The following is a 23,259-nucleotide window of genomic DNA, read 5'->3' as shown; positions in this document are numbered from 1 at the left end:
AACTCACCTTCCCTTGATAAAACCTACACCGCACTTTTCTAACAAGATAGTGTGGCCTATGTATTGTTCAAGTACTTACAGTGTTTATAAAGCAATATATCCTTACAGAGAAGAGTAAACCAATGCAATCTAAATAACAAACAGAACAAATTTGTTGTAACCAACAGCAACCAATTAGGCATTTATTTTGATCCACTGGTTATCTCCTCCCTCGAGTCAATTAAGATATCCATGTTTTCTAGACCTTCTCTGGTAATCATACAACAGCACATTTATATATTTTATAATGCATCAGGGCCTCTTGAAAACATCTGCACTTTTCATAGTGGGCCTGATTCTATTTTGGAAGTAAAGCAAAAAAAAAAAAGGCAAGTAACTATGCACATGGGGGAAACCATGTTGCACTGCAGGAAAGGCAGATGTAGCATGCAGAGAGATTTAGATTTGGGTGGGATGTTTCCAAAATGAAATATACATTGCAGTGTAAAAATAAATCTGTCTTTCATTTGTGGGTTACATGCAACAGCAGCCAGTATTTACCCAGCATAGATACACAGTTGTTTGCTTTTTTTTTTTTTTTGCTTTACTTACAAATCAGAATCAGGTCCAGTGTTTGCAGAGTACATGCACTATTGGGGTATATGAGTACTTTAATTATTCTGTCACTTGCAAGCTAATTAATTAAAATAATATCTTATTAATTACCATGTACAGGCAGAGGTGCAGGAGTTTGCACAGGCCAATGATGGGAATTTAGCGAATCAAGGGAGCTCTTTACCAGGGCCATAACAAGCGGTGTGCCAGCGGTGCCTTGCCCACAGCGCATGTGTACTGTGGCCGCACCATCTGACAGACCCTGCACAGCCGCTCACAACCGCCACTGCCGCCTGCGCCATTAGCTGCAGCGCTGTCCTCCTGTATGCGGTGCTGCGCTCACTCCTTCTCTGCCGAGCGCACTACCAGAAGCGGAACTACTGGTGGTAAAGGGTCCCGACGCTGTCGGCATTACCAAGAATGAGTCACTCTGACTCATTAAAGTATGCCGGACGCCCGCGGCCTGCGGTCAGAATAAAGGAGGAAGCTTTTCAGCATGAGAAGAGGAGGGGGGATCCTCTCCTCCCCACCTCTCGCTCCTCCTCTCTAAGACCTACAGCAGCTGCTGGGGACGAGAGATTGTGGTGTCCGATCCCAGGCGGGAAGCAGGCTATCATGTGCCTGACAACTCAGAGCCAGGGCACCGCATCCTCCAGCCACCCCGCAAAATCAGTTAGCCGGGCTGGCGGATTAGGCGGGGAGGGGTGGGGGGGTTTGGGAGGAAAAGCTCTGACTGCTGTGTCTGCTTTCTCTTTATTTGTGATTTATACTGTAAGTCCATAAAAGTGCCACCTCTGTTTGTCTATATACAGTATGTTGGTCTAGTAATGCATTTTGTTATCGATGGCACCAGGGCATACGTATAACACACACTTTCACACACACACTTGATCTCTCTGTCTCTCTCTCTCTCTCTCTCTCTCTCTCTCTCTCTCTCTCACTCCCCCCCACCGACTCTGCTGCTATAATGTGTAAAAAGGAGACTTTGTTGCCATAATGTGTAAAAAGGGGGACTGCTGCTATAATATGTAAAAAGGAGACTCTGTTGCCATAATGTGTAAAAAGAGGGACTCTGCTGCTATAAAGTTTAAAAAGGAGACTCTGCTGCCATAATTTGTAAAAAGGGGGACTCTGCTGCATTAATTTGTAAAAAGGGGACTCTGCTGCCGTAATGTGTAAAAAGGGGACTCTGCCTCCGTAATGTGTAAAAAGGGGACTCTGCTGGCGTAATGTGTAAAAAGGGAACTCTGCTGCCTTAATGTGTAAAAAGAGACTCTACCTGCTGTAATGTGTAAAAGTTGGCTCTACCTGGCGTAATGTGTGAAAGGGGCTCTACCTGGCGTAATGTGTAAAAGGGGCTCTTCCTGGTGTAATGTGTGTAAGTGGCAGTACTGTGCAGTGTAATTTGAATAATAGAGACTACTGTGCTGCGTAATATAAATTTATATTATTTTGTGGCCATGCACCTTCCTTGTGAAGCCACACCCCTATATTTTATTATACGACGCACACCAGCCCTGTTTTAAATATGGGTGGGCCGCCAATGCTGTTTCTTGCACACAGCTCCAAAATGTCTAGTTACGGCACTGCTCCTTACTAAGGGCTCTAGGTGAGTCAGTGACTGGGTTCTCTATTGATTGCAATGCCAGCAAAACTCAGGAGCTAAATGTACGTTTGTGGACTATCACAGTTACAGTAACATAGAGGTTTGCCCAGAGGGGATCCAGTCTTTCAGGTATCCTAAGTTCCCATTTCTTGCTATAGGTGATGCCAGACTTTTTGCTGCTTGAAAAGTTCCTGATTCCGTTGTCCCCATAGAGGTGTATGGAGATCGCAATAAGTGTCATTAAAAGGATTAAGGCAGAGAAATATCAGATTTTTGGTCATTGACAAATAATAAATATCTTGATGTGCCATTATTATTTATTTATTTATTCATTTACTAATAAAAATAATATAATGTAAAAAAAAAATTTTATTTCTGAAAACAATATTATTTTTATGTTGAGGCCATAATAATTAATTATATACATCCATGTTGACACTGGTATTGACAAAAGTTTGTAGTATAATTGGTAGTTCTATTATGAATTAATTAATTCATTCATTAATTAATATGGAACAAATTAACATATAAAATATTATAGTCCACATAATTATGGCTTCCGAATATTTTTATTATTTTTGAGGACCTTAATTGAGTACTAACCAGTGACATAGTAATATATATTTAATGTGTCTATTGTGTTGTGTCTGGTCAGATAACGAACAATGCATGCAGTCTGAGCAATCTCTCTGGAGAGCTTCTGGCGAGTTTCTTACCTGCCAGACAGGTAGACAAATTCTCTACTTGTAATAGTATGCACTTTGCGTCTTCCAGTTGTACGTGGGAAAAATTAATTTCTAAGAACACGTCCTGCAATATAATAAACCATTCCAAACTAAAAAAGTAAAAACATTTAATAAAGACAGTTCTGATGCTCCCTCACTCTAATGATTAATACAAGCATAAGTCTATGCCGGTAGTATTTCAGCAGAAGAAGCAAACAATGGCCCTCATTCCGAGTTGTTCGCTCTCTAGCTGCTTTTAGCAGCCGTGCAAACGCTAAGCCGCAGCCCTCTGGGAGTGTATCTTAGCTTAGCAGAAGTGCGAACGAAAGGATCACAATGCACTGCTACAAAAAAAAATTGTGCAGTTTCAGAGTAGCTTGAGACCTACTCCTAGCTTGCGATCACTTCAGACTATTTAGTTCCTGTTTTGATGTCACAAACCAGCCACTCCCCCGTTTCCCCAGTCACTCCTGCGTTTTTATCTGGCACACCTGCATTTTTCAGCTCACTCCCCGAAAACGGTCAGTTACCTCCCTGAAACACCCACTTCCTGTCAATCACTCTTCGGCCAGCAGTGCGACTGAAAAGCGTCGCTAGAGCTTGTGTAAAACTGCATTGGCTTTTGTGAAAGTACGTCGCGCGTGCGCACTGCGCATCATACGCATGCGCAGAAATGCCAATTTTTGTGCCTGATCGCTGCGCTGCGAACGATAGCAGCTAGCGAACAACTTGGAATGACCCCCATTAACGTCAATAAAGAAAGTTGTCCTAACAGTCCTATAGTGGTAGTGGCTTGAACATTTGTGCAACATTTCTAATCAAATTGCTTTTTTTTTTTTTTTTTACAAATTTTGCACCTTTAGAAGTACTAGGCAGACAAGAAAAATCGAAAACATCAGATTATAAGGTTTTGTAATGAACCAAATACATATTTCTGTGATTTTAGATTTATTTTTCCATACATGAAAATAAAATAACAATGTAATTTAATTGGTGCCTAGGGCATGCCGTCATTGACTATTCTAGAAGACGCACGTAAGGAGCTGGTGTTTACAGCAAATATGAAAGCTCAGATATTGCGGAGACCTTCCCATGAACCACTTATACACGTGGCAGAACCCTAAAGTGTGAGAGTCAAATATCTCAGGTAGAGATGTGCATTTCGGTTTTGGTTCTTCCGTCGAGTTCGGCTCTATAAATAAGGCAAAATGTCATCTTTACGAGTATCTCGGCTCTTGCGTGTTGTGAATCACCTATAAGAAATTAAAGAGGTCCCTGAAAGATGAAATTGGCATCACTAGGGGGGTACAGGCCACGCTGGGTGACACCATCTGAGGGGGTGATAGCAAATTTGCAGAGCTGCTCTGCTACGTTGGTGTCACCCCCTCAGATGGTGTCACTGAGCGGTATCCACACTGTTTTCTTATGCCAGAACCCAGGAGAGATGCTGGTGACGAGAGTCCCAGGAGAGAGGCTGAGGACTGCCCAGCATTATGAGAATGGACTCAATTAATCATTCTAGTGGCGTTGCACATACAATGATACTGCCGGAACGGGTGTCACCAAAGATAGTGTCTCAGGGTGTCACATCATTCTGGAATGTTTCTAAAGTGCCTAAGAACTCTCTATATAGAGTCTTTATATAGATTAGTAAACTTAGGAGCTAATTCAGCTAGCCCCGCAGAAGGGCGGAAATCACAATTTGCTGATTTCCACACTTCTGTGCATACGTGCACGGCGCAGGTGTGGTATGTTAGATAGAATAGACTTAGGTCGACAGTGTCTAAGTCGACCACTATTGGTCGACAGAAACTAGGTCGACATGATTTTTAGGTCGACATGTACTAGTCGACATGAAAAAAGGTTGCCATGAGGTTTTGGGTTTTTTGTGTGTCATTTTCTTCGTAGAGTGACGGGGAATCCCAATTAGTGCACCGTATACCCTTGCATGGTTCGCTTCACTTGCCATGCTTTGGGCACGTTCCCAATTGTAGTTCATGTGGATCGTAAAGTATGAAAAAGTTCAAAAAAATGAAAGAAAAAAAAGTGAAAAACTCATGTCGACCTAGAAACCATATCGACCTACTTACTGTCGACCAATAGTGGTCGACCTAGACAATGTCGACCTAAGATCTGACACCTGAAATTGAGACCCTTCAACCTGCCCATCATCCCTCATCAGAGTCAGACTCCATTTTGAAACACTGTATCACTCCTTATTCACATTACACCACACCATATTGACCATTATTCACATTACACCGTACCTTATCTCTCCTTATTCCTCGCCTTATTCTCATTACACCACACCATATCACTCCTTATTCCCATTACATTACACTGTATTGCTCCTTATTCACATTTCACCGCACCATAGCGCTCCTTATACACATTACACCACACCATATTGCTCCTTATACAAATGACACAACACCGTATCACTCCTTATTTACATTACACTGCACCATAGTGCTCCTTATACACATTACACCACACCATATTGCTCCTTATACAAATGACACAACACCGTATCACTCCTTATACACATTACACCACACCATATTGCTCCTTATACAAATGACACAACACCGTATCACTCCTTATTTACATTACACTGCACCATAGTGCTCCTTATACACATTACACCACACCATATTGCTCCTTATACAAATGACACAACACCGTATCACTCCTTATACACATTACACCACACCATATTGCTCCTTATTCATATTACACCACACTGTATCACTCCTTGTTCACATTACAGCACACCGTATCACTCCTTATACACATTACACCTCACCGTATCACTCCTTATACACATTACACCACACAATATTGCTCCTTATTCACATTACACCACACTGCTTCTTCAATTTATACCACATCATATCGCTCCTTATACACATTACACCACACTGTATCACTCCTTATTCACATTACACAGCACCATATCGCTCCTTATATACATTATACCACACCATATTGCTCCTTATACAAATTACACCACACCTTATCACTCCTTAAACACATTACAACACACCATATTGCTCCTTATTCACATTACACCACACTGTATCACTCCTTATACACATTACACCACACCATATTGCTCCTTATTCACATTACACCTCACTGTATCACTCCAGACTTGCCAGATAATGAAGCTGCTAACTATGAGAAAGTCAAAATGCCCATTCTCACCTGCAGCGGTCTTATGGCACAAGGTAAATCACAGCGCTTCAGGGACTGGGCCTATGACCAGGGGAATCAGTCCAGAAGCAGCTGGCTCAGTTCTTCCACTATGGCGGAAGCTGGATGCAGCCAGAAAACCATAGATCTATGTGTATGTTCACTGGGACGAGAGATGCAGTGCTGGGTACTTCACCAGGATCTCCAGTCGCTGGATGTATTGGCCTTCTCTATAGAGCAGTATGAAGCTGCAGTCAATATGGCTAGAACCCCTAAAAAAGAGCCTAGAGCCCCGCAGATGGTGAAGCTAGCACCTCGCTTGCGCTTGCCTCCTCTTGAAGGGCCAGGCCATGTCGAGGGATATAAAGAAAGTCCCATAAATTGTTATGAATGTGGTGAACCAGGGCATGTGAGGCAAGCTTGTCCTAAAAAAGCTGAGCCAATGGACTGTAGTTCTACCAGTTTGGGGCCAGCTTATCTGGTTTTTTGAACCATGGTTCCACTGACTACGCGGCCTTTCCTATTGTGGAAACCAGTTTTAGGTGGTCACGAATTTCTTGCCCTAGTAGATACAGGCAGTGAATTGACACTCGTGACTGAGGCTGTCTTACCCAGGGTAACAGAGAGAGTTCCAGGCTCTATAGAAGTATTGTGCGTCCATGGTTCCACTAAGAGGTTTCCAAGAGTTCGAATCAGGATTGGCTTTAGGGGCAGCTGTCAAGAAATAATAGCAGCCGTCGGACTGAAGCTTCCATACCCCTTAATTTTGGAGTGAAATTTCCCGGGCTTCGGGGATTTGTTGAAACAGCTATCTGAAGGGTCGGCCCTCCCGTCAGCAAAAGCTACAGTACTTATGGGGAGTCCTTCTACTGGGCATTCCCCTGAGCATGAGAGCGCTCCTGACCAGGACTGGAAGAATTTGCCATTTCACACCATTTCGCAAATCATCAGGTGGGATCAACTAAATGACGCTGCCCTTATTAACATATGATCACAGGTTGCTGAGGTGAACGTGGTCACTAAAACCACCTATCCTCTGGATGGGACTCCTTTTTTCATAAAAAAAATTAGCACATGTATAGGGTGACGGGAAAAGATGGGCATAGGCTGTAACAGCTGTTAGTGAGTCTCGTATATGTACCATTGGTCCTGCGTGCTGCCCATACTTGGCCCTTGGGGTGCCCACCTCAGAGAAGAGAAAACCTGTCAGATGGTACTTCTGCGTTTCTTTTGGCCAGGGGTAACTGCTGAAGTAAAAAGGTTCTATCAACGTTGCGCCATTTGCCAGAAAACCTATCCAAATCCTCACCTCAGGGCCTCCCTTGTTCCAATGCCTGTCATTGGGGTGCCTTTCGACAGGATTGCTATGGATCTGGTAGGCCCTCTGGACAAGTCAAAGAAGGGTAACCAGTACGTGCTAGTCATAATGAATTATGCCACTTGCTGTTGTTGCTGTTTACTCGTCTGGGGTTTCTTAATGATATACTAATGGACCAGGGGACCCCCTTTATGTCCCACATTCTCACCTCCACACCTTCGTCTATCATCCACAAACGGGTGGATTGATAGAACGCTTTTATCGGACTCTTAAAATAATGATCCGAAGGGCCGTCTTGGACAACAAGCGGGAATGGGATGACGTACTTCGTCAACTGTCTTCAGCCCTTTTCAGCTGTTATATGGGAGGCAACCCGATGGAGTTCTGGACATATTATAAGAGGGCTGGGAGCAACAGCAGAAAATTGGCCCAAATGTCCGCAAAAACCTCATAAAAGCTCAAGACAGACAAAAGCGAGCCTATGATGCTACAATGGAAGTTCGAGAATTCTGACCAGGGGACAAAGTTTGCTGTTTGCTCACTGGAGAGGGCTTTATGAAGTTGTGGAGGCTGTAGGCCCCGTGTGCTATCGAGTTAGACAACCAGGGAGACATCACGCTGAACAGATATCATGTTAATCTGTGGAAACCTTCGCAGGAGGAACCTACAATATTGGTAGGTATCCCACACAGGACTATGCATATGCTAATAGTGTGTTTCAAACCAGCATATCTAAATTTATAGTTAGTTACTTTTGTAATAGGATGGGCTGGTGGTGCTCCATGGGATTGAATATCAGATACTTGAAAAATGAAGGATCCTAAAGACCATCTTTAGGATCCTTCATTTTTCAGCAGGAACCTACTCCAACTCTCCTTGCCAGTGCATTAGGTAGTTCTGACATCCCATTAGCTGAGACCTAGTCGTCTACTCAGAGGCGGGAGAACAATGCCCTCCTCGAAAGAATCAAGATGTCATCTCTGTCATTCCTGGATAGACCACCTAAGTGGAACATGAAATTCACACCCCTGAAGGGGTAGTAGTAAAACAAAGGCCATACTACATCCCGGAGGCTCAGGTAAAGGCTGAAGTGCAAGATATGTTAAAGTTGGGTATGATTGAGGAATCAAAATGTGACTGGTCTAGTCTGATAGTCCTAGTACCCAAACCCAATGGGTACACCTTAATCAAGGCTCTTCAGAAACCTTAACCAAACTCTTTCAGACACCTTAATCAAGGCTCTAAGTTTGATGCCTACCCACTTTCCAGAGTGGATGAATTGGTTGAAAACCTATGCTAGACCTAACTAAAGGATACTGGCAGATACACTTAAGTAAAGCAGCAAAAGAGAAAACTGCCTTCTATACACTTGATGGTCTCTACCAGTATATGGAGCGCCGGCAACGTTTCATTGGGCTATGGACCGCCTTCTGAGACTCCACGCAGGGTATGCCATCGCTTATCTCAACGATATCGTCATTCACAGTACCGACTGGACGAGTCATCTGGATAAACTACAAAAGGGGCTAAATATCCTCAAGCAATACGGCTTTACTGCCAATCCTGCAAAATGCCATATCGGTCTGTCAGAAGCCAGTTACTTAGGGTATGTCATTGGCAGAGGTGATATAAAACTCCAATTGAAAAAAGTAGAGGCAATTAGGACCTGGCCAAAACCCAGCACTAAGAAACAGATGCGGACCTTCTTAGGGTTACTGGGATGCTACACGAGGTTCAGAACTTTGCTGCAAGAGTGCTGCCTTTGACGGACTCCCTGAAAAAGGCTTGTCCTGAGAAGATAGTATGGACTGTTCCGCTTGAGAGGGCCTGGGAGGACCTGAGAACGGCCCTATGTACTCATCCAGTTCTTCAAGCACCAGACTTCACGTTATATATAAAAAAGAAAAAAAGATGGTATAACTTATCCGGCGCTACTGTATGGAAGATGTTCTAGCAGAATTTCTCCACAAATATTGCTTTGCGAGACGGAATTGGATCCGCATCCACCCAAAAGAAAATCATAGCAATGGTAGCCTAGGTGGCCGTTATAATTTGATCATGGCCGCCTAGGCTACCATTGCAGATTGTTTGTTATGTGTGGAGTAATGTTGTGATCTTATATGTTCATTGTTCATTGTAATTAAAAACTGTACTTCACTATGTATATTCCCCTATGATTTTCTTTTGGGTGGATGTGGATCCAATTCCGTCTCACAAAGAGATATTTGTGGAGCAATTCTGCTAGAACATCTTCCATACAGTAGCGCCGGATAAGTTATGCCATATTTTTTTCTTTTTATTTATGTTGTGGTGGAGGTGAGGGGAATCCTCCTATTTTGTATAAAGCTGTCTGGTTGCCCACTGATTTAAAGTGCACCTGTTGTGGTCACATCCTATTGTTTGTGCACAAGACTTCACTTGGCCGTTCCTCCTACAAACAGATGCTTTGACCACTGTATTGGGTGCCGTCCTATCACAAATAATAGACAATGAAGAAAAATCTATACTGTAGAAAGCTCTTGCCAAGGGAGACTCGTTATGCTACAGTCGAGCTGGAGTGGTGCCTTGCCATAAAATGGGCTGTTGAGACCTTAAAATATTACTTATTGGACAAGAATTTGTCCCGGTCACCGGTCATGCACCATTGAGATGGATGCACCTCAACAAAGAGGTCAATCCCAGGGTCACTAGGTGGTTTGTAACCCTACAACAATATAAAGTTTTTAATCCCTACAACAATATAAAGTCCGTATACATGGCACTGTGAGGCCATGCATACGGACAGCGGATTGGAAAACAGGATTTTAATACCTACCGGTAAATCCTAGTCCGTAGAGGATGCTGGGCACCTGACCCAGTGCGTAATTTACCTGCAATTTAGTTCAGTTAGTTACACAAGTGTGTTACATTTGTTATCAGCATGTTGCTGTAAATGGTTAATGCCTGTTGGCGTGTGTTATGTTGAATGCCATGTTGTGCGGCATGGTTGAGAACTGTGTAGCCACCATAGGAGCGAAATCCTGGCTTTGGGGGACAGGATTATTCCAGTGCATGTGTAGGTGGGATCCGGACCACTTATCCAACAGGTCCCACTGGAATACTCTGGCATGAAATCGGCCAAACTGTATGGCCTCGTAGGCTGCTACCATTTTCCCCAACAACCGAATGCATTGATGGATCAACGCGCTTGTTGGTTTCAATATTTGTTTGACCATTTTCTGGATTTCCAGAGCCTTTTCCACTGGAAGAAATACTCTCCGTACTTCTGTGTCCAGAATCATCCCTAAAAAGGGCATCTTGTCGTCGGTTCCAACTGCGACTTTGGAAAATTCATGATCCAACCGTGTTGTTGGAGTATTGACAGGGAGAGTGCGATGTTCTGCACCAACTGTTCCCTGGATCTCGCATTTATCAGGAGATCGTCCACATAAGGATTATATTGACTCCTTTTTGATGAAGGAGGCCCATCATCTCCACCATCACCTTGGTGAATACCCTTGGTGCCGTGGAGAGTCCGAACGGCAACGTCTGGAACTGGTAACGGCAATCCTGTACTGCGAATCTCAGATAAGCTTGGTGAGGAGGATAAATGGGAACATGCAAGTAAGTATCCTTTATGTTTACTGACACCATGAAGTCCCCCTCCTCCACACTGGAAATCACTACCCTCAGGGATTCCATCTTGAACTTGAACCTTTTCAGGTAGAGATTCAGATTTTTCAGGTTTAAAATCGGTCTGACCAAGCCGTACGGCTTCGGAACTATGAAGAGGCTTGAATAAAGCCTTCTCCTTGCTGTGACAAGGGTACCAGGACAATGACCTGATCCTGACATAATTTTTGAATTGCCGTTGTTACTGCCTCTCTTTCTGAAAGAGAAGCTGGCAAGGTCGATTTGAAAAATCGGCACGGGGGGACGTCTTGAAACTCTAGTTTGTACCCATGGGACACTATTTGTAAGACCCATGGGTCCAGGCCAGATTGAATCCAGATTTGACTGAAAAGTTTCAGACGTGCTCCCACCCGAGCGGACTCCCGCAAGGGAGCCCCAGCATCATGCTGCAGATTTGGCAGAAGCAGGGGTAGACTTCTGCTCCTGCGATCCGGGAGACACTGCGGATTTCTTTCCTTTTCCCATTCCCCTACCTGCAAAAAAGGGGAACCTTTGGCCTTTTTGTATTTGTTGGCCGAAAGGACTGCATGTGAGAGTGATGTGTCTTTTTTGTGATGTGTAGGAGCATAAGGCAAGAATGTCGACTTACCTGCGGTAGCCGCCGAGACTAACGCATCCAGCCCATCACCAAACAAGGCCTCACCTTTATACAGGAGAGCCTCTATATTTCTTTTGGAATCTGCATCAGCATTCCACTGGCGAATCCACAACGCCCTCCAAGCCGATACTGCCATGGTAGCGGTTCTTGATCCCAAGAGAGCAATATATTTCATGGTTTCTAGTACGTACGCAGCAGCGTCTTTGATATGACCTAACGTTAGGAGTATCTTGTCTCCATCTATTGTGTCAATGTCTAATGACAAGTTTTCTGACCACTTCTCAATAGCACTACTCACCCACGCACAGACAATGGTAGGCCTGAGTAGTGTCCCATTGGCCACATCAATAGATCACCTCACTCACTTGCGCCTGTTGGCTCCTTAAGTGAAGCCATTCCAGGCGCAGGGAGAAACACCTTTTCTCTTTTATGACAGGGCCCTGTCTAAAATGCGGGGTGACTCCCACCTTTTGGAAAAATGTAAGCTGCCTAAATTCCTTTTTGGAATCTGAAATTTCTTTTCAGGTTTAATCAGACTCCCTCCAAGAGACTGTTCAACTTCTGAGGTGGAGAAAAAATTACATTATTTCTTTACTAAAGTAAACCCTCTCCTTTTGGTAAAAGAGGGGCTTCGTAACTTCTAACACCACCTTTATAGCTTAAACATGTTTTGAATGCTTTTTTGCTAATTTAGGACCTATTCCCCTGGAATCACTAGTGTCGATACAGGAATCAGAGTCCGTGTCGGTATCAGTTTGTACTACTTGTGCAAATTTGTATGTGACCCAGAGGGGTCCCTGTGGTTGAAAGGCAGAACTATTAAAAATCACATCTTCAACAGATTATATTCAGTTTTCTGTATGAGATTCAGTAGTGATTCACACTATCATGTAACCTTTCACCCAGTCAGGCTCTTGGTGTCATATTACACCTCTGTGTCTCTAACATGTCTTCCACAGAGGAAGAGATTCCCTGCCACAGACATGTCACATGCACAACCACACCACAGACACTCCGGGACTTATAGGGGACAGACCCACAGTAAAATCTGTCAGAGGGACACAGATAGGATTTGCCAGTTCACAACCCAGCGCCAGTAACACAATGTCTGTGAACACAAAATGCCCACTGACATGCAGCGCTTTTATAATGCTAATCACACAATTATATAGCACCAAATTCACTGTGGTCCCCCTGTTTTGCACTCTGATACTTGTTCAGTAGTGGAGGAGGACCAGCGTTGTCTCTGCAGCCTGAGGAGAGAGAGAAAATGGCGCTGAGCAGTGTGCTGGCTGACTGAGGAGGAAGCTCCACTCTTCAATGGTGTGTTTCTCCTCAGCTTTTATGAGGTAATTTTTTATACTGGCGGGGGTAGGACTGTGCTTCAGCAACTTATGACCCTTATTTATGCACGTTTCCATAGGTTTCATGCTGCCCAGGGCGCCCCCGCGCACCCTGCACCCTGCAGTGCCTGTGTATGTTTGGGCAACATGGCGCACTGCACTCCCGCCAGCCGTGCGGTACCTTTAGCCGTCACTTTCTTGACTCACCTATCTTCTGACTTCTGGCTCTGTGAAGGGGGTGACGGCATGCTGTGGGAGTGAGCATCTAGGCAAGGCTAGCGTTCAGTTCCTTTCAGGAGCTAATGGTGTCCTGTTAGCCAGAAGCAGAGCCATGAAACTCTTTAGGAAGTTGGTTCCTACTTCTGCCCCCTCAGTCCCACGAAGCAGGGAGACTGTTGCCAGCAGTTCTCCCTGAAAATAAAAAACCTAACATAAGTCTTTTCAGAAAAACTCAGTAGAGCTCCTCAGAGTGCATCCAGTCTGCGTGGGCACATTTCTAAAACTGAGGTCTGGAGGAGGGGCATAGAGGGAGGAGCCAGTTCACACCCTTGAAAAGTCTTAAAGTGTCCATGGCTCCTGCGGAACTGTCTATACCCCATGGTCATGAAATGGACCCCAGCAGCCTCTAGGACGTTTGGTGAGAAATTTGTTTGCTGCCTGTATGCCATTAAAAACTCGCACAAACTCTGCATACTGCCTGCTGTGTCCTGACTTTAACGGCGACCCTGTTACTACACAACATTTCTAAAAAGATCTTTGAAGCATTATGTGTACAGTATCCTAAGATTCCGGTATTGTACACGATTCCAAAAATACATAAGAACTATGATAAACCCCCAGGAAGGCCAATAATTTCAGCCAGGGACTCTTTATATTCCCCGGTATCACAGTTTCTGGACTGCATTCTGCAACCCTGTCCGTTACATCAAGATTCCTTTTTGAAGTACACTACTTCGTTTTTGAATATTCTGAAGGATTTTCCAGATCTTCCTTCTGATACATTGATGTGCTGCTTGGATTTAAGTAGTTTATATACCAGTATCCCTCATGATGGAGGAATGAGGGCGATGAGGCAATTCATTGAAACTAATGTACCAGTAGAGGTGTTTGATCATGAGCTGTTCTTTCATTTATTGGAACTTACCTTATGTCGTAATTATTTTCTTTTTGACAGTAAATATTATTTGCAATTAAGAGGGTGTGCGATGGGGTCTTCTGTCGCCCCCTCTTATGCAAATATTTACATGTTTGATTTTGAATCTAAGATATTTTTCTCTGATCCTAACCGTAGCCGACATATTATGCTTTATAAAAGGTACATCGATGATGTTTTTCTACTTTGGTCAGGTGGTGCACAAATGTTTCTTGACATGATGGGTGAGATTAATAACTTACAGACCCCCATCAAGTTTACATATACCCATAGTCATACCAATATCAATTTTTTGGATGTTCATGTCAGCATAGTGAACCATAGATTTGAGACTACAGTTTATCACAAACCCACCGATAGGAATACTCTTTTGGTAGCAACTAGACACCATCCTACTGCGTTGAAGAAGGGATTGCCCCTATCTCAGATGATGCGAGTTGCTCGCATCTCTAGTAATATAGATAATGTACCCGGTGAGGTGGATAAAGTAGTAGCTAGGTTTGCATGTAGAGGGTATGATAGTAAACTTTTAGAGAAACAAAAGGTCAAAGTTCTTAAAATGCCTAGAGCTGCTTTGTTGGAATCTAAAGTCCGTAACAAGGATAACATTTTACCTTGGAGCAGTGACTTTACCGTTGCAAGCCCTATTGTGAAGAGAGCAAGTAAAGCTCTTTGGCCTATAGTTGGTACCGACAAAGATCTTTCTATTTTTCAGGATAAGAGACCTATTGCAGCCTTTCGGCGTGGTAGCAATTTTAGAGACCGTTTAGTAGACACTGATATACTGTATCAGGACGGAATATCCCTAAGGCCCCTAATATTTACATAAAACCAGCTGGGTGTTATTCCTGTAGTGATTGTACTACGTGTAAGTTCATTATCCCATGTAAAAAGTTCAAGCACCCCCATGGACATAAGATGTACGACATTAGGTTTGTAATAACTTGTAATACCACTCATGTGGTATACGTTGTGGTCTGTCCGTGTGGTCTGTACTATGTCGGGCAGACCCCACGGAAGTTCAAAGAACGAATGAATGCCCATAGATCTGCCAATAGACTTTCCCTTAATGGTAAAGATATAGATCAACCAGTCCACAACATTTCAAGGACTTTAACCACCCGCTGGAGTCTATCCGATACTTTATTATAGATCATGTCCCTGAATCTTTGCGAGGTGGGGATAGGGCCAAATCATTATTGATTGAAGAGCCCCGCTGGATTTTGAGGCTTGGAACTACTAAACCTTGGGGCCTCAATGACAAAATCAATTGGAATTCTTTGGTGTAATATATGCTTCATGTTTTGGTGTATTTGTTCTCTGAGATATGTGATATATAAATACTGTTGTAGGTATTTGCATATTGTTCTTTATGGATATGATATTTCTTTTGTATAATGTATATGTATGTTGTTTTATTTATTGTTTTTTAATTTCTGTTGTTTATGTAATGTTTAGAATTATTGTGCCTGCTGCATTCTCTAAACGTTATGCTTTGCTATTGGCCCTAGGGTCTCGCCGTGCGGCGATGCCCTGAGACAACACTGGTGGAACGCATTAGGTCCGACTGTTGGAACGCATACAGGCGTTCTTATGGTGACGGCGGGGCGACTTCCGGAAGTGCGTCATCTGGTGCGTCCGCGGCTGGCGGTTCCTGGGAGCTGAACGGCGGCATTTGGGGAGGAGATTGCGGCAAGATGAAGGGTATAAGGGGGTGAGTTCATTTTATATGTATTGTTTGTGCTGTATTGGTGTGGTCCTGAGGACGGGGTGCTGTCCCCGAAAGTACTCGACTGTGAATACACTTTGAAATTCTTGCTACTATTGATGTCTCTTGAGTGCCTTCTTATATGGACGTTTATATACCTACATGGAGAGAGAGAGAGACATGGAGACATGAAGAGAGAGTAGTGTTCACTCTTAGCTTCTTTTGCAGGGCGCTGCGCCCTGCCCCTTTTCTGAGTGACAGAAAGCGCCCTGCCCGTTTGTGCCCGCCCTGCCGCCCTGTTAATCACCAAAGGACTGCCTTCTCCCCGCGCCAGCGCTGTCACTTCTCCCCGCGCCAGTGTGCTGTCATTTCTCCCCCCGCCGGACTGTTATTCCTCCCCCCGCCGCGCTGATAGCTCTCAGTTGAAGGTGGAGACTGGGTCAGCGTGCAGCGTGGAGGAGCAGCCAATCAGAGCCTGCGGTGTCTCCCGCCCGCCAGTCCTCCGGCATGGTTTGAAATTCCCCCTCACCACGGCGCTGCACGGCCATTCCCCCTCACCACGGCGACCTGGGCTCCGCCGTCAGCATCAAGAGACTGGACCCGCTGCAACGGTGAGTGCTGCTCTGCATCTGCCCGTCCTCCCCTCCCTCCCAGTGCTCTCTCCCTGGTGCAATGTGTCTCAGTGCTCTCTCCCTGGTGCAATGTGCCTCAGTGCTCTCTACCTGGTGCAGTGTTTCTCAGTGCTCTCTACCTAGTGCAATGTTTCTCAGTGCTCTCTACCTGGTGCAATGTTTCTCAGTGCTCTCTACCTGGTGCAGTGTTTCTCAGTGCTCTCTACCTGGTGCAGTGTTTCTCAGTGCTCTCTACCTGGTGCAATGTTTCTCAGTGCTCTCTACCTGGTGCAGTGTTTCTCAGTGCTCTCTACCTGGTGCAATGTGTCTCAGTGCTCTCTACCTGGTGCAATGTGTATAACGTGCTCTCTACCTGGTGCAATGTTTCTCAGTGCTCTCTACCTGGTGCAATGCGTCTCAGTGCTCTCTACCTGGTGCAATGTGTATAACGTGCTCTCTACCTGGTGCAATGTTTCTCAGTGCTCTCTACCTGGTGCAATGTGTCTCAGTGCTCTCTACCTTGTGCAGTGTTTCTCAGTGCTCTCTACCTGGTGCAATGTGTCTCAGTGCTCTCTACCTGGTGCAATGTGTATAACGTGCTCTCTACCTGGTGCAATGTTTCTCAGTGCTCTCTACCTGGTGCAATGTGTCTCAGTGCTCTCTACCTGGTGCAATGTGTATAACGTGCTCTCTAACTGGTGCAATGTTTCTCAGTGCTCTCTACCTGGTGCAAAGTTTCTCAGTGCTCTCTACCTGGTGCAATGTTTCTCGGTGCTCTCTACCTGGGGCAATGTTTCTCGGTGCTCTCTACCTGGTGCAATGTTTCTCGGTGCTCTCTACCTGGTGCAATGTTTCTCGGTGCTCTCTACCTGGTGCAGTGTGTCTCAGTGCTCTCTACCTAGTGCAGTGTGTCTCAGTGCTCTCTACCTGGCGCAATGTGTATAACGTGCTCTGCCTGGCGCAAATTGTAGAATGTGCTCTGCCTGGCGCAATATGTATAACGTGCTCTACCTGGTGCAATGTGTATAATGTGCTCTACCTGTCGCAGTGTGTATAGGAGGTTCTACCTGGTGCAGTGTGTATTAGCTGCACTACTGTGTGGTGTAATGTGAATTGCCACTATTATGTGGCCATGGCCCTTCCCCACGAAAAACAACGTCCCTAAATTTTTGCTGCGCGCCTTTGGCGCGCACTGCCCATTCTTTATCATGTGGGAATGGGAGGACCAAGCATTATAGTATGTACCTAATTTTGCCCTTCTAACTGAAAAATGTGCCCTCCCGAACGAAAAATGTGCCCTCCCGAATGAAAAATGTGCCCTACCCGTGATCAGCACCCTGCCCTAAAAAAATCCTAGAGTGAACACTAAGAGAGAGAGGTATATCATCATCAGCAAAATGTGAGGTGCCCAGGAGAGCAGTAACCCGTAAGTTTCCAGAAGAAGGCTGCATTCTCTTATTGGCCAGGCAGCGGCTCTGCAGTGGCTCTGGTGGGCTCCTGAGCCATCACCCACATGTAGGCAGTGGTCCGTCAAGAACTAGGTGGCCATGGGGGCGAAGGGGTAGGCGGGGAGGTGGAGGATAGGCATTGGCAAGGCGGCTGATGCAGGACAATGTGAGGCAGGGGCATAACTAGACCTTTGAAAGTACCCCACCGAACCATTATCACTACAATGCCCCTTAGGGGAGCAGAAGAGAGTGAGGGAGAGACAAAGAGGGTATAAGGGAAAGGGTCCACTGCTCCGGCTGGACAGCCTCACTTCCTACCTCATTGTGATGGTCAGCGGTGTGGCCGCCTGCCATCATACTATAATGAGTCAGACTGATGCTCTGCTCTTTCCCTCGCCAAGCAATCCTTTTTCCAAGCACTCATCTCTTCTCAGTCCCCCTGTCCACGCCGTCTCTTTGAAACTTTCAACACTCTCCTTCGCCCCCCTCCTCCTCCCCTCCCATCCTCCCTCACTGCCACTGACTTTGCTTCCTTCTTCATCTCCAAAATTGAGGATATCCGACACAACATCTCCCGCCGTCACCCCTCTGCTACCCCCTGCCCCCTTTATCCCTCCCATCCATCTATCCCACCCTGTCCTCCTTCCATCCCACTTCAGAAAAGGAAGTCCACTCCCTCATCTAATCCCCCCCCCCACCACCTGCCCCCTGGACCCCCTTCCCTCCCGTCTTCTCCGCTCCCTTTCCCCCCACTGCCTGCTCCCATCTTGCTCACCTCTTTAACCTGTCCCTCTCCACCGGCATCTTCCCCTCACCATTCAAACATGCTCTGGTCTCGCCTATTCTCAAAAAACTCAACCTCGACCCCTCATCACCCACTAACTACCGCCCCATCTCTCTTTTCCCTTTCGCCTCCAAATTACTTGAATGACTAGTCTACAGCCGTCTCACAAGCTACCTCTCTGACAACTCCATCCTCGATCCACTACAATCTGGCTTTCGCCCACTCCACTCAACTGAGACTGCCCTGGTGAAAGTCACCAATGACCTGCTTTCGGCCAAATCCAGGGGCCACTTCTCTCTGCTCATCCTTCTGGACCTCTCTGCTGCCTTTGACACCGTAGATCATCCTCTCCTCCTCGGCACACTCCAAAACGCTGGCCTCTCTAGCACTGTCCTTGACTGGTTTTCTTCTTACCTCACTAACCGCTCCTTCTCTGTGTCTGCCTCAAGCACCACCTCACACCCTTCCATCCTTCCTGTTGGTGTCCCTCAGGGTTCTGTCCTTGGACCCCTTCTGTTCTCCCTGTATACCTCTTCCCTGGGTGCGCTCATTTACTCATTTTGCCTTCAATACCACCTCTATGCTGATGACACACAACTCTACCTCTCATCTCCTGATCTGTCCCCCTCTGTCCTCTCTCAGGTTTCCAGCTGCCTCTTTGCAATCTCCTCCTGGATGTCTGAACGCTCTCTAAAGCTCAACATAGACAAAACGGAACTCATCATCTTCCCCCCATCCAGAGCAACACCCCCGACCAATATCTCCATCATTGTTGACAACACCACCATCTCCCCCGTTCCCCAACTCCGCTGCCTGGGCGTCACTCTTGACTCCTCCCTCTCCTTTGCACCCCACATCCAAGCTCTGGCACAATCCTGTCGTTTCCAGCTACGCAACATTGCTCGTATCAGGCCATATCTCTCCCAGAGTGCAACTAAACTCATCATCCACTCACTGGTCATCTCACGACTTAACTACTGCAATGTCCTCCTCACTGGCCTCGCTTGCTCCCATCTTGCTCCCCTCCAATCTGTCCTGAACTCCGCAGCTAGGCTTATCTTCCTCTCCCGCCGCACCACATCTGCCACTCCCCTTCAACAAAATCTACACTGGCTCCCATTCCCCTACAGAATCCTCTTCAAACTCCTCACCCTCACATACAAGGCCATCTCTAATTCCACTGCTCCCTACATCTCCAACCGCCTTTCCCTTCATACTCCCTCCCGCCCCCTACGGTCGACTAATGACCGTCGCCTCTCCACCGCCCTGGTCACTGCGTCCCATGCACGAGTTCAGGATTTTGCCCGTGCTGCACCCCTTCAGTGGAACGCACTCCCCCGCTCCATTAGACTCTCCCCAACCTTGCAAAGCTTCAAACGGGCACTAAAAACCCACCTATTCATCAAAGCATACCCTCCCGATGCATAACCCAGTGCTTAAGGCCGCGCCTCCACCCCCCTGCGTCATGCCGTGAACATCTCAGCTTTGCTTGCATACTGCCATCAGGCTATCTCCCACTTGCCTGCACCTCTTGTCATCTGTCTGTCGCCCCTCCCCAATAGATTGTTAGCTCCTCAGAGCAGGGCCCTCTTTCCTCTTGTTATCTAAGCCCTCGTCTCAACACATTTCACTCACAGCTCTCCCCTACTCAACGACCATCTTTATCCTGCTAGTAAAGGCTCATCTCCATCTATGGCCACCAGCCTCTAGTAGTACGATGATCACTCCCTCAATACTTACATCTTAGCTGTATTATGTCTTGAGAATGTGTGGTGCTCTGTTACCTGTACTCTATTTCTGTTATTTATTTACTGTAATGCAATGTTTTGTCCCCTGTACTGTTTTTTGTACGGCGCTGCGAAACACATGTGGCGCCTTATAAATAAAATGTAATAATAATAATAATAATAATAATAATTATTAGTACTTGGCTGTCTTGCATAATGCCGCAGGATGCAGGTTCTTCATTGCGGCTAGTTCTGCTCCTGCCCCCACTGTCTCTGCTGCAGGATCGGAGCTGAGCTGAGAGCTCTGATCACAGCAGGCAGCCAGAGCAGAGTCACAGTCCATCCGTCAGCTACACCACAAAATTATGCTGTCAAACTAAGCCAGCCCTAGGCTTGGTACATGCCTAAGGTTTCCAAATGCCCTATGTACTTGCCTAATTTGCCTATGCACAGGGCCAGCTCTGCAAATAGGAAATTAAACCCTGAGTCTGTGAGCGACTGTCCTTAGTCAGACAAGGGTTGTTGGTAGGAGATATCTCAGAGCAGGGCAGCCTATAGTAGTTGTTTAGGGGAGGGAATGTTGGGCCATCTTGTGTTTTAGAGTGTAGTGGCCATCTTACAGCAATCTTCTGTGGTGTAGTTTCACACCCTCCCTCACTTTAGCTGGGTTCGTTTTGGTGTTGGCTTTAAGTGGGGTGGGAAAGAATGGTAGCAGCTGCTATCTGCCTTTAGATCTTGAGGTGATTTCCACTCCAATACATGGGTTAGGCTGATTATCCCTACTGGGGTCAGTGGCAGCACCACACCAGGTGGGCCCTTTTGTTATGTCATTGGTGTGGGAGATGGATACCTTGAGTGTGGAGATGGGTCGGCAGATGACCTCTCATCTAGTAGGATGTAGACTGTATGCAGACTGTGATATTGCTTAGGGGGGATGTTCTTTCAAAAACCTCCATACATTATCTGTCCTTTTAACATTTTTGCTAACTTGGTTAGTATCTAATAGTTTTAATTTAAATAAACTGACCTTCGTTATCCCCCTGTACATGCCTCTGTGTCATTATTTTATTACGGTTGGTTAAGATGTTTACCATGCTCTGGGTGTGGGCAGGCAAGTATTAGATGTTAGGGTGTTTATGGGGAATAGTTGCATTTAATTTATGTTTTAGTGTAATTTAACTAGAATAGTGCTTAAGGATAACTTTCTCTGCCCCATACCTGTTCATACTGCACTGTGCCAAGTCTCTGTGTGTAATTATATTTTATTGTATTTCTCTTTTGTACAGTGATAAAGGAGATAGTCCTTTTTAATAAAATAAAACAATGAATGACGAATCACATTACATTAATTATACTTATTGGCATTGATAAAAACTGGCTTGGTACCTTACAGACATCCACGCCTGCTGTTATACTGAACAACAGAATAAGCAGACAATCAGAGCACAATAAATGGATATTGGGAAGTATTGTGCTGTAGGATACACATTCTCTCTCCTGACCACAAACCCATGATGACTTTTGTCTATAGTAGTTGATTCATGTCTGCCACTCCCTGGTTCTCTGCCTCATTCTCCTGCCTCATATAAAGCTGAGAGGTTGTGACCTCAGGAAACATTACGCAATAAGACGCACCTTGTACACAGTGGAGAACCAACACTTAGGTGTGTTCTTGTCCTATAAATAGATTATGGGCCTGATTTACAGTTGAATTTAAAGTTGTGTCTTTTATGTGCCTGTAAAACGGTTCCCTAAACTTCTGTAGTGTGCTGTATTTTGAATTGCACGTATCTCTCTTAAATATATTACGCAGATAGGTCTGGAACCAAATGTGTGTATCATCATCATAACCTCGAAAACTTGGAACAGACCTATGGTATGCACAATGATAAGCCTCCTACAAGGCATGGTGCACATGGTGAATGAGCTCTAAAAGGTCGTAGAGAAAGATTAAGGGTGAGATTTAACAAACCAACCAATCAGATTCTAGTTATCATATAATACATTCAATACATGGATGCAGATATAGTGGATGCAGGTAGAGCCGTTACTATGGGACCAAGAGGCTTAAGGCATACCCAGGTCACACAGATGTCTACCAAGCTCCTGGAATTAGCTACTAAGCAACTGGGTCTGAGCAGTTGTCCAGCCTGAAAAGAGGGACTTGACAGAGCTACGATTGGTGGCAGTCCCTGTCTCTCCTTCTCATACCCCTTTTACACCAAAATTCCAGGTCCAGCCTGGGTCACTGAAGACAGGTTTCAAGCTGTGTCACAGCGGCTTGAAACCCAGTTTACACAGTAGGCTGGACCAGGGTTAATGCCGGGGTTTCCCTCTGTCGGCATTTGGAGATGACATTATCTTCAAATGCTGGTGAGCCAGCTCTCCATAGTCTTGTAACAGGACCCAGGTTGGACAACCCAGGTCACACATTTACCGGGTTCAACCCTGCTCGCTACACACATTGGATTCCCTGGTCACTGGACCCGGGTTATTTTTTGGGAACCCTTTTACACTGAGACACGACCTGGGTTGCCAAGGCAATAACACTGGTTATTGCTGCTGTGTAAAAGGGTTATCATTAAAGCACCACACTGATATGATCCATCTCTCACACTCCAATTTATCCTTCACAAACACAGCTAAGCAGAGCACTGCCAGAGAGTATGGACGTGAATGAGTTTAGAGAGTAAGACTGTCCAACAAAAGGGACAGTGAGTCGAAATGAAGAAGAGTAGAATTTGATGCATTGGGAAGTATCCCCTCAGTTAGCAGCA

Source organism: Pseudophryne corroboree, chromosome 3, assembly GCF_028390025.1.
Source record: "Pseudophryne corroboree isolate aPseCor3 chromosome 3, aPseCor3.hap2, whole genome shotgun sequence".
In the NCBI taxonomy this organism is placed as follows: Eukaryota; Metazoa; Chordata; class Amphibia; order Anura; family Myobatrachidae; genus Pseudophryne; species Pseudophryne corroboree.
This window is presented reverse-complemented; position numbering follows the sequence as displayed.